This window comes from Mesocricetus auratus, unplaced genomic scaffold (genome assembly GCF_017639785.1).
Source record: "Mesocricetus auratus isolate SY011 unplaced genomic scaffold, BCM_Maur_2.0 Super-Scaffold_100014, whole genome shotgun sequence".
Taxonomy (NCBI): Eukaryota; Metazoa; Chordata; class Mammalia; order Rodentia; family Cricetidae; genus Mesocricetus; species Mesocricetus auratus.
In genome coordinates, this window is record NW_024429197.1 from 64,889,124 (window position 1) to 64,900,975 (window position 11,852).

The window sequence follows — 11,852 nt, forward strand, 5'->3', positions numbered from 1 at the left end:
AAAATTTACAAGATTATAAGTACTTAAATTGTCCAAGAAAATTATCACCCAAGGCCAAGAGAGAAATGGCTTTGGTAGACAAAAATTTACAGGATGGATTCCTTGGATCCAGAGCTTGATTATATCCTAAACATACTATTGTCTATGCATTTTCCTATGGGAATTCTTATGCAGAGAGAAAATAATATTTTAGAATGTACGTGTATTGCTCCATAAACAGAGTAAAAATTTAAAGACCTATGTAGAAAAGGTTTTTGAATTTATTCTAAATAGATAGAACCAGCAGAAATTGTAGTACCTTTAATTAATGGTGTAATTGCCTCATTATGGACAGTAAATAAACTTTAGCAAAGAGCTTGAAGTAATTTCTTGGGAGAAAATAGGAAAAAATATATCAAAAGCAAGAGACTTCAGTTTACTAAAAAAAATAATAAATTGAATTCATCTTCACATTGGACAAGGAACACCAGTTTCTGGAGCTCGTACAATCTATACTGATGCAAATAAATCCTGAAAGTTGGGCTATAACTCATGAAATTTAGGTAAAGTGGCTCAAAGCTTTTACAACTCTGTTCAAAAGTCAGATTGGTATGCTATTATCACAGTAGTAATGACTTTTTCTAGAATCTCTTTATATAGAACCTCTTTTCTAGAACCTTTATATAGAACCTCTTTTCTTTGTTATTCATTCAATTACAAGAAACAATCAGAGATAGAAATAATCATATATATATATATATATCACATACCACATATCAGATCATTTATGAGTCTACCAGGCATTCTAGCACAAGGTAGTGATGAATTTGATCAGCTATTAATAGAAAATCTTCTAAAAGTCTCAGAATTTCATTCTTTCCTTTTTGCTTTTAGTTAAATTAGAAAAAAATTATTTGTATATCAATCCCAGTTCCTTGAAATTTGCAGGCAAATGGATGGAACTAGAAGAAACTATCTTGAGTGAGGTAACCTAGTCACAAAAAGACAAGCATTGTATGTATTCACTTATGTATGGGTATTAGACATAGAACAAAGGATTACCAGCCTATAATCCACTCCACCAAAGAAGTTAGGAAATAAGGAGGACCCTAAGAGTGACATACATGATCCCCTGGAGAAGGGGAAAGGGACAAGATCTCCTGAGCAAATTGGGAGCTGGGGAAGGGGAGAGGGAGTTAGAAGAAAGAGAAGGGGAGAAGAGGAGGGGGAAGGAAGATAGGGACCAGGAAGATTAAGTTGGGGGGAAAACAGAGGAGAGCAAGAAAAGAGATACCTTGATAGAGGGAGCCATTATAGGTTTAAAGAGAAATCTAGGACTAGGGAAATATCCAGAGATATACTAGGATTACCCCAACTAAGAATCTAAACAAAGGGGAGAGACTATCTTAAATGCCCTTCCCCTATAATGAGATTGATGGCTATGCTATAAGCAAGGTGTTATTGGTCGTGGTCAGGGAGAAAACTAAGCAAAGGAAAATAGGTTCAAGAATCTCCTTCTGAAAATAAAAAGGGGAGCTATAGAAATGATAGGATAAAAGTGTAGATTATTGAATCTACTTTCAAATTTAAAAGTCAACTACTAATCTCAAATATTTTACATTGGTATGGAATTTGGATACTGAAACAAATATAAATTTATTTTTGTTATACTATAAATGTTTCTACTCTTGTTTAAGGTATTATTGTTTATTGAGTAAGATATTTTATTATAATGTATCATATGATTCTAATCCTTGTTTAAGGTATTTTACTTATTTTATAATGTAAAGTGCTAGTCATTTAAAGCTATTTAGGAAAATAAAGAAATATGAGCTAGTAGTTAGTCATATCAGGCATGTTTTCAAGGTCTATCAGAAACATATTTTAAATAGATGTGTCTTCAAACACTTCAGAGATGTATAGAGTACGGTATTTTAATGTTTTAGTAACATAAAGCTTTTCATGAGAGTGAAACATGTCTGCTCCTGGCAGCAGCAATTTACTTCACAGGAGGATGACAGGCATGGGTATCAAGGAACCTCCATATGGAGTTTGTTTTCCTTTTTGGCAAAGTTAGCCACTGGGCAAAGAAACTGCCCTTGCCTCAACCACTAACAGTATGCTCTCCAAACTGGACAAACAGGACACAAAAGAAGGCAACTACCAAACTTTGCCATGACAAGGTAGGTAATTCCTTTAAAATTCCTGCTTCACAGAAAGTCTGTGAAATATTTTAGGCCCATAAGCTGAAGATGGATGCCTATCATTATAGAGGAGACTTGAGTGACTGTCCAGGCATCCAGATGTCACTGTCATTTCTTAGTTTTGCATGTTGCTTGCTGTTTATTCAGGTAATATTATATCCTTCTCAGGTATCTGATGGTGTTGATGATTAGATAGTTATAGTTACAGTTTTTCTTAGTTATGACAGAAAGTAAATTCGGTGCAAAAGTTTGGACTCACCAAAATAGGATATATAATTGAGTATTTTCTCTGAATTTGCCAACCACTAACAGAGTTTACATTGTGAATGTCTTCCTTATTTAATAATTGTTTTTATTGTATAGATTTACTATGTTAGAGTGAAAACATTTCCCTTTTCTTTGGACAGAAAGGGGAAATGTTGTGAGAAAATTGTTCATAATACCATTGCACTATGCCAACAAAGCCACCTTAAATCAAAGGATGGATTCAGTGATTGGCTGGTCAGGATCAGCCGTGGAGCTGCTAGAGGACTGAGGAGGTCTGATAGAGAGGGACAGGAAGAAAGAAAGGGGGAGTGGGTGTTTCTGGGGCTGGTGGATCAGGAAAAACATGGAGAGAGGGTAAGCCAATCAACTCTCTGCTGTTACTTGGACAAAGAGTGACAAATAGATGCAACAGGAAGTAACAACCTAGGCTTTCACAGTGGTAGGGGGGAGAGCCTCAGACTGCGGAAAAGGAGAACTGTCACAATTAGGAAATACTCATCTCATTTCCACATTCAGGCATTCCCTTACATTTTGTTTTGTTTCCTGTGACAGAGTCTCACAGTTTCACTCGGTAGCCCAGGCTGTTCTGAAATTCACAGCAATCCTCCTGCCCCAGACTCTTAAATACTAAGATTACAAGCATGAGCAACCAAGCCTGAACCAAGTACAAGTATTTTTATCATTATTACCATGCCCCTGACTTTGTTTACCCTCACTCTTAGAATTTTCTATCCCCTGCCTTGCTCTGGCATGCATTGTTGTTCTCAGAAAGATGGATCATTATACAGAGGCAAATTGTGATGTCCTTCATACATAAGCGTACTCAATTAAGCCTAGGCAACTCTTTAATAGTGCCATTCTGATCATTTGAGCCTTTGTTGCCTGTACACCTCTGCAGGATGGGGCACACTTAGAGCTGTCACCTGAGTAAGAATGAGGCAGCCAAACCTCCCTTCAGCTAAAATTCCACTTTCCGAGTTTTATGTATATAAACATGCAGGAGAGGATGTGGCCTGGTTAACATCTTCCTTGAAAAGGCTGACCCCTGAAAAAGGCAAACCGTAAACTCGCGTTGTCGTACTCTTTCCTTTACCTATTAAACCACAAACTGTTTTCTCTTCTCTGCCTGAGCACCACTTAGTAAGCTGTAGGTGTGCTGACTGAAGGTGTCCACAGATGGACAGTCACGGAAGCCGGTCCTCATGTGGAACAGACCCTGCTTCCCTACTCAGGTCTTCGGAGTTTGCTTAGGGAACATCTGCTCTCAGCTTCCTCATTTGGGCCTTCATTTCCTACAAAGGAGTGGCTCTGCCAGGTTTGGATAAGTGACATCTCCAGCTCTCAGCTTCCTCACTTGGCCCTTCATTTCCTAATTTACCTCATCTGGCACTATCCCTGGGTGACGGCAAGTGCTCAATAAATGTAAGACGTGATGACTGAAAAAAATAAAAGACATTTTTTCCCAAAGAATGTCTGTGTTCATCTATGCTATTAGCTTAATTTTGCTTCTGGTTGGCTCATAACCACTTTTGTTTGACCTGCTATTAATCGGGCCAAAGTAAAGAAATCCTAAATGGGCCAAGCCTAGGGTCAGTCTCTGACAGGAGCCTGTGAAGTGCCCCTGCTTTTCCCAGCTGAGACAAAGTTGTCAACCAAGGGTTATTTTCCAAATCATTAAATAGGGAGCTGGCAGAAAGGGATCGGTCCTTGCAATTTTCTGGGATTTGGTAGAAAGCAATAAAAAAAGAATTCTAAAAAGCTGGCGACTGAAGCAGCAACTGATGTATATTCATCTTGAAACAAAGGTACCTTTACAAGCGAAGACTGTGGTGAGCAAACAGGGAAAGGACACTTTGGCTGCAAGCTCCTGTCTCCTCCAGGGAGGGTTATGCCTCTGCCTGCTGTTCATCAGCCTTGATTTTGATGGGGAGATTTTTAGTCAGCTGCCTCCATCATTCTGGCACAGACAGAAATCCTTAAAAAAAAATGTTACACTTCATCAAAGTGTATCGAGAGACTTCACGGTCATTATCTCAATGGCCGCTCTGGTGTGCTACAATTGGCAGAGACACAAACAGTAGGGGGTGTGTGAGAAGAAAGCCAGCATTTCATGGGGAAAGCTGTCGAGCCTAGCCAAGCTTCTGTCAACAACTCCGCGGTCTGCCCAAGCACTGGGCCCCGCTGATGATGCTCTTGTTTCTGGAGGAAGTAAACAAGAAAATGAATTCCATCGCGCAACACAGCCTCTTTGTATCTTCAAAATGGTGTGACTGGCCCCAGGCCAGCCACGTTCAAAGTTGGGCTATTTGTGTCATCTGGGCCCCAGTACTGATGGAGGCTTTGATTACAGCTTGGACCAGGCTGTAAGACCCTGCAGGGGTAGCCACTCAGCAAATAAAGGCATTGATTGGTTGTTGGGTCAATTTAGCCATAAGGGTGCAGGGCATGGCTCTTTTGAAAAGCCTAATGGATTAGCAACACAACCAGCCCCAGTGAAGGCCTTATTTTTCAAGTAACTTCATGATGGTGTCCCAGCTTGGCAGGGATCTCTTCTCCCAGAGCAGCTCTGGGCCTTTCTTCTTGTCAATACTGGAGCTCAAAGGATTAGACACAGCGGGTTTCACAATTTAATGAAAACAGCTGTTGAAACAACAATTAAGGCAAACAATAGTTTGCATGGAAAACTATTAATTATGTAAAGTTATGCGGAAAGTGGAATAATCTTTTCTTCAGAGCCCTCTAAGCTGATTGAGGACAACCTGGAACCACCTTCCCTTCCGTGGGTCTTAAGCAGCAGGAAGTGGGTGCTTCTAAGAAGGGCGCCCTGGCTGCCTGTGGGCGGATGTGGAATGTTCGCAGAATTCCAGGTTGAGCTGGGGATTAAATATTCAAAAGACTATCCGTTAAACTTAATTTACCTTGGGCACTGAGAGTTTTCAGATCAGCTTAGAATATTTTCTTAAGTGTCTGAGGTTGGATTTTTGAGCCTTAGTAGTTGGGACCCCCAACTTATGCAGTTTTTGGTTTTCTTGTTTGTTTTTTGCTGTTTAATCAAACACATCCATAAGAAGGCCTCCTTCAGGCCTAATCTGGAGCAAACTCCTCTTGGTAAGTGGGGTCCCTTGCACTTGAGACAGAGTCCGTCTTAATTACACGCTGATGGTTCATTTCAGGCTAGCAAGCCTTCCTTTTGCACCTTTGTTCCCTACTCCCTGCTAAATGCAGGGCTCGTCTCCCCTTCGTCTGCTTGCAGGGACTTTACATTCATTTCTTCTTCCTTTGAAATTTCTACTTGACTAGCAGTGCTGGGAATTGACTGATGGCCCTTTGCCCCCCTGTGTTCCGCATCTCCCTTTCTGCCCTGTCTGGGAATCACCAAGCCAAGAAGTCCCATTAAGAGAGTTATTAACTGCTTGCATAGACATTGCCTCCTGATATGGTAGAATTGATTTCTTCTCACTGTAACTGCTCTTACTCTCTCCAGAAAGTCCAACACCTTTTATTCAACTATATTGTTTTAGAAAGGCCTTTGGGAATTTAGCTAATTTCATGCTGGAACTTACCGAGTGGGATTTGACACTCTTTGATAATTCCAGTAAACCATTAGTTAGGTCTTAACTCCCTTTAGGGAAGAAATGAAAGCTTTATTAGTCATAGGATCTCTATTCTAAACATGCCACCTGAGTTTAGCAGCGCAGCAGAACTTCCCAAAAGCTCTCCTTGGCTGTCAATAGTGAGACAGCACCGGCTTTCTCATTCCCACTTGGTTTGCGTTTACCTTTTAGATAGTAAACAAATCTAATTTACTGATGTCTGAAAGTTAATAAAATGACACCCATAAAGATCACAACTCACATTCTAGGAGAAGCTGCCGCTGTCCTTTCTTCACCTAGAATACCAGAGTGCAGAAGAAGCCCAGCTTCTCATCGTCTAAGAATCAGGTAAAAATCTTGATATTATATCTCTATGAGGCCCCAGTATATAACCAAACATGCAAATAAAATTCATTACTGTGGTAAAAAAATCCAATTAAGATGTATTTGTGTAATGCCTTTAAAATCACTTTAAAGTTAAAACCACATTCGTCTTTGAAGTACAATGCCAGCCCCTCCCCATGTCCCAGCAGCCACCAGTTCACATTTTGCACAGGAGTATCAGAATTGCAAAAGCAATTATTCCAGTTATCCAGATGTGATTTTTCAATCATTCTAGGAATTTCTTTAGCAGTTCTTATTCCATAGCTACTCGTCACTCTCACACTGGCATGGTGCTCACAGATCCTCGTTATTAATTCAGCTCATGGAGCTTAATTGGACAAGGCTAGAGCGAATTTGACAAACATCACAGCAGCAGAAAAAGCAATCACTCTTTCAAGATGAAAATTTGTTTGATGTCTTACTGTGTAACTCATTTACTCTCCTCGGGAGTCATGTGATCTGAATGTTAATCAGCTATTGATTGGTTTCTCTCCTTGGACAGTCAGGTGACTTGAATATTAATGGACCAGCCCTCAGAGCTGTACTGTTAGGCGACCTTGTGATTGGCTGCCGGGTTAAGATACAGAGATAAGTGGGTGCTTGATGAGCACTTGACAGAACTTCACAGAAAATTAAGGCCCTAAAATAGCATGAGAAAGTCTTGTCAAATCAAGCATGATTATCGCTGAATGCTTAAGGAATTCATCATCTGCATGAAATTGATACACTCCAGCAGCATCAGGCCCTGCAGTCAGCAGGGACTCATCAGATCTTTATTTATATGTGTTCACCAAATCACATTAATTCTGAGAGCTAAAACATGCTAAGGATGAAGGTTATTTTCTGTTCAATCTAATTTATCTATGACAATAATCATCACTAATAATGTGTCAAATTGGATTGCAGTCATTTTCTGCATGCATGCTGATTTGGAAAATAGTGTTAAACCATCCTGCAGTAATTAGCAAACAGTAAAGGTAGGCCGGCCCTGAGTCATCAGCACATAAGATGGAAAATTAAGTTTTATAGAATGGATTTATATATACATGTCCTTATTTAATTCTGAATATAAATTAGTCCTGGTAAAAGTGGACATCATTTTTACAGCACCATTAAGACCAATAACCCTTGAGGGACTTGGTGTCTTCATTTGTGTTGGCTTTCATTTCTCCTCCTTTCCCACAGCTAACATTCTACTGTGTGCCACGGTTACATTTCTGTCAAGTCCACAGTAGGCATGGTCAGACTGAGAGGTGAGTGTACCTGTTAGTCACAGGTGAAGGAAGTACGCTGTGGGAGGGTTGGAAGGTAGTCAGGGGAGTTTCCAAATCTAGTAGGGAAGTGGGACCTTCCCCAATATTCTCTCCACAAGGGGAACAACAGGAATTTTGCAGATTAACTCACACAGAATTAGTGTTTCTTGGAGAATCATTTAAGCCTAAATTGTTTTGACTGAAATACCTTTTGTAGAGCAGAATTTTTTTCTGTTCTAAAAAAACAAACAAAAAAACCACCCTTAATTATTGGAACAATAAAATCTTAAATAAATATGTATACCCTTTAGTAAGCTACAATGTTTGAGAAGAGAATTACTCTTAAGAAGGAGCAAGATATGCAATTAAATTGCTGTTTCTTTCCCACAACTTTCCACACATGGCATGTTAATCCCTGGGCAACCAGCACAGCCCAGATCCCTCCTCCCCCTCAGAAGGTCTCTTTATTGATTAAATGAATCTGCTCCAAAGGCTGGCTCCCAGGCTCTCTGATCTAATCCGATCTGATTTTAGCCTATCGCTTCAGCAGGACATCAGGGAATTAACAATAAGCAGCTTTACCACAAGTGTTTAATAACTCAACACAAGCTCCTTATGGCTCGGAGCTAGCTGCTAGGGTTCCCATCCAGTCCCTTGCAGACAGTGTGCCAGACTGGCCATGCTCTCCAACCTGAGGAATTTTCATGCACTACCAATCTAATCGCTTCAAGTTTCTTCATAAATCACGCAAAGCAGATTTCAGCATCTTAACAAATTGAAAGAAAAAAAAGCAAGACAACAGAGGGGGTGGGCAAGAGAGGGTAATGGAATATTTGTCATGAGAGCAGCTGGAGAATCTACTCTGAGGAAGAAAGGGGACCAGCAAGAGGGAAAGCAGTGGAGGAGGGGACATGAGAATCAAGTATACTGATACACATGTATGCAAGTGTCCCATTGAAGTCCATAGCTTCGTATACTAACCAAAAACTTTAAAAAAAAAAAGCAGCCAAAGAGAAAAAGCCAGCCGAAGGTGAGGAACTGGGCAGGAGAGGCTTGGTCCTCTAGTTCGGAGAGACAGGCATTTAACTATTGCAGAGGAGGAGGAGTAATATCAATTAACTCCTTTCCGTTCTTTCAACATGACAGGCTCACACCTAAGTGTTCCAAGCCACAAGAACCTTCTTTTTTTTCTTCCCACTGTGACGGAAACAATGAGGTTTCAACAACAGCCCTCTTATTGTTCCCGGGACAGCCCTTGAAGTATGTACCAAGCATGCAATTAAAGGAGGATTGTGTGTCCTACATGATGCAGAAGGCAAAATGAAGAGCTAAATGGCCATGCGCTCCCCCCCCCCCCCCCCACACACACACCCCATGTCAGGCCATGGTCCCTCGATTACAAAAGGCTGACTGAGAAGTTACAAGTTTCCCCAGGGCCGCCCTGAGATCATGAATCCATGCTTCTCAGGGGCAACAGACCCACTTTTTCAAAGATATGTGAAATGTATACAGATGATTACTATTCAAAACAGAAATGCCCCATACAACAGCATACCAGCGTACTGTTATGCCAGGATCCAGCTGGTAGTCTGTGAGACACTGGGAGGGTAAATAGGCTTTTGAAAGCTGTGTGCTAATTAGTATCAGAGGGGGAATTATCACTCTAGCACAAATCTAAAGTAAAGTATCTTTTGGGTGTTCTATTTAATACCTACTGTATGCCAGAACTGCCTATGAAAGGATCTTCCCTAACAAGCAAACAGCCTCTCTCTCCCCATGCCAGACACTGCTCTCTCCACTGTCCTGGTGTTTCTATGATTTCTCAACAAGTCAGCAAAATAACAAAGTCCCTGGTACTGAACATCTGGGGAAAAGGGAGCTTTACAAGGCAGGTTGGGCCTCACTGTTTCCAGATGCCTGCTGGGAGTTTTAGATAACTCACTTAGATAAGATGGATCTGTGTGTGGCTCAGCTCGCTAAGACAAAACATATTGTTAGTTTTTATCTAGACTTTCCCTACCACAATCCATGTCAGTCCCTGCCAAAGGTAGTCTCTGATTGTGTGACCTAGTAGGCATGGCTGTGATGTTAGTATAGACCATGTTATTATTTCCACTCTGGAAATGCCCTTTGCCTTAATCTTTGCTTCCTCTGGTTCCCCAGATAAACTATGCCATAACAATAAAATCTCTGTGAACTTCTCCAAAGCACTTAGCTGTTTCCAGACCAGAGGATGATAATTATACTTTGTGCAATTAAGAGTAGAAAATAGGTCCCCAAGCTAACTGGGAATAGCCCTGTTTACATCACAAAGACATAGCACAATGTTCTCAGTAAGGTTCTAGCCAATGTTACTGTAACAGCTCTGAGCTCTGAATTTTGTTCTTGAATTAGGAATAGCAAGAGGAAGGAGAATGAAGAGTCAGCCAGGACCCAGAGGACTATTAACATTTCTACTTTGGCATAATGTCAGGAGTTTAGTGACCTAGGGACTTACATTGGCTCAAGTCCCTTCTTCTGGTTGGGGGAGCCAAAGTCAGGGTCTCCTGAGTGCTAGGTAAGTGTTCTATTGCAGAGCCACATCTCCAGGCCTTCTGCTGGGATGCATCACCAACACCAATTCTGGTGGCCCCTAGAGATTCCACAGTCCCATGCTTGCATGCAAATAGTCAGCATCAGGCCAGAGGGTAAACACATTCTTGACTTCAAGCACTACAAGGGTGATTCTTCTTCACTGGGAAGTTCACTTCCTCCCAAGCTTATTTTTCTCTTATGCTTTCTGTTTAGGCTGCTATAGCTAGAAGACTAAAAATAGATATTGAATAGGCAAAAGAAAGAAGAAAGCAAAGGCAGCGGGGAGCAAAAAAGAACAAGACACCAAACCGCAGCAATAAAAGCTCCCCATAAAGTAAAAGAACATTATGCATTTGTATATTTTGAAAATGTAGCCAAGCTAAGTCATTAAACGAGGATTTTTGTTTCACAAAGTCTGCAAACTATTTCAGCCACTGGCCCCACTGTAACTAGAGATTAGTGCCAAACAAAATATGTCAAGATAGTAGTACTCAATAAAATCGCAAAAACCAAATGACATGCTCACTGTATTTTATAATTAAAGCATTCACTCTGTCAGGGAACATACCTATTAACTTATTTAAGCACAGTGCTGGGCTGGCAGTCAGTTTGTCAAAAGCAGAGGAAAAAGAACCGGCTGCTCATTGGTCCATTCAGATGATAACTGCTTGTTTCTCCCCTCCTGGCAGGGCACCATCTGGTTAATTGCCAGACAGAACTGCTGGGGGAGGAGAAACGGGGAGAGGCACAGAAAAAAGTGGGTGCAGACACCTTCCCCAAGGCCACAAGGCATGTGCAAAGATGGGATGAGAATCAATAACACTGGCTTTCTGCTTCTAAGACTTCAAATCCCTAGAATTATGAGGTGCAGCACCCTGTATCATTCTGGTAAGACAAACCTTTTTAAAACCTACGACTGGCCATTTGTGTCATCCATAAGCAGGCGCAGAGGACTCTTCGTTTGATGGTAAAGAACGGGCTCTGCCTCAGGTTGGAGACATGTCATTGTCCTCTCCTGTAAGAGTTAATCTGACTGATAGGTGACTTAGGCTAAAAGAGACGCCTCTCAGGAAGGCATGACAAGCTTTGGAAAGGCAGTGTTACCTTAAGCCATACTAAAGAGAGTAGTGGAATAATTATTCCTTTAGCGTGACACTGTATTTTCCTTCTCACACTTTCTATCCCACCCACCCCACCTTCCATCACAGTCCCTAGGAGACATCATGAAGTTTGCCTGGTCTATCCAGGCTTCTGAATAAGACACAACTGTTCTCTTTTCTCACTCTCTGGGCAGATGCTGGCCAGAACCTATGAATGCTCTTTCTGGTACTTTGGGCTTCTTTATTCTCTGATGCTCACATTCCTACGATGGGGCACACTGCCCATGTATTTGATCGCCCTGTCAGCCTAACTCAAACAATGTGGCCTTTTTTCTTCTTTACCCTATTTTCCTCCACTGAGGAGCTCCCAATATTTACAGCTCGCCTACTCGGAGGTTTTTATTTTAAACTCTAATAAAATTTTCTTCGAGCTTCTATTTGAGTGTCTTATATTCTTTATTAATGCTACTGAGAACTGAGAATCCCAAGGGAAAAACC

At 41.1% G+C, this 11,852-nt stretch overlaps 1 long non-coding RNA gene across 2 annotated transcripts; it reads left to right on the forward strand.

Moving 5' to 3' along the window:
- The first annotated feature begins 5,354 nt into the window (after positions 1 to 5,354).
- LOC121144138 lies at positions 5,355 to 10,751 on the forward strand. Of its 2 annotated transcripts, XR_005881442.1 has the most exons (5): positions 5,355 to 5,558; positions 6,313 to 6,391; positions 7,613 to 7,680; positions 8,827 to 8,940; positions 10,468 to 10,751. It is a non-coding gene; the product is annotated as an uncharacterized LOC121144138 (long non-coding RNA). The 2 variants fall into 2 exon arrangements; XR_005881443.1 differs by lacking the exon at positions 8,827 to 8,940.
- The last annotated feature ends 1,101 nt before the right edge of the window (positions 10,752 to 11,852 follow it).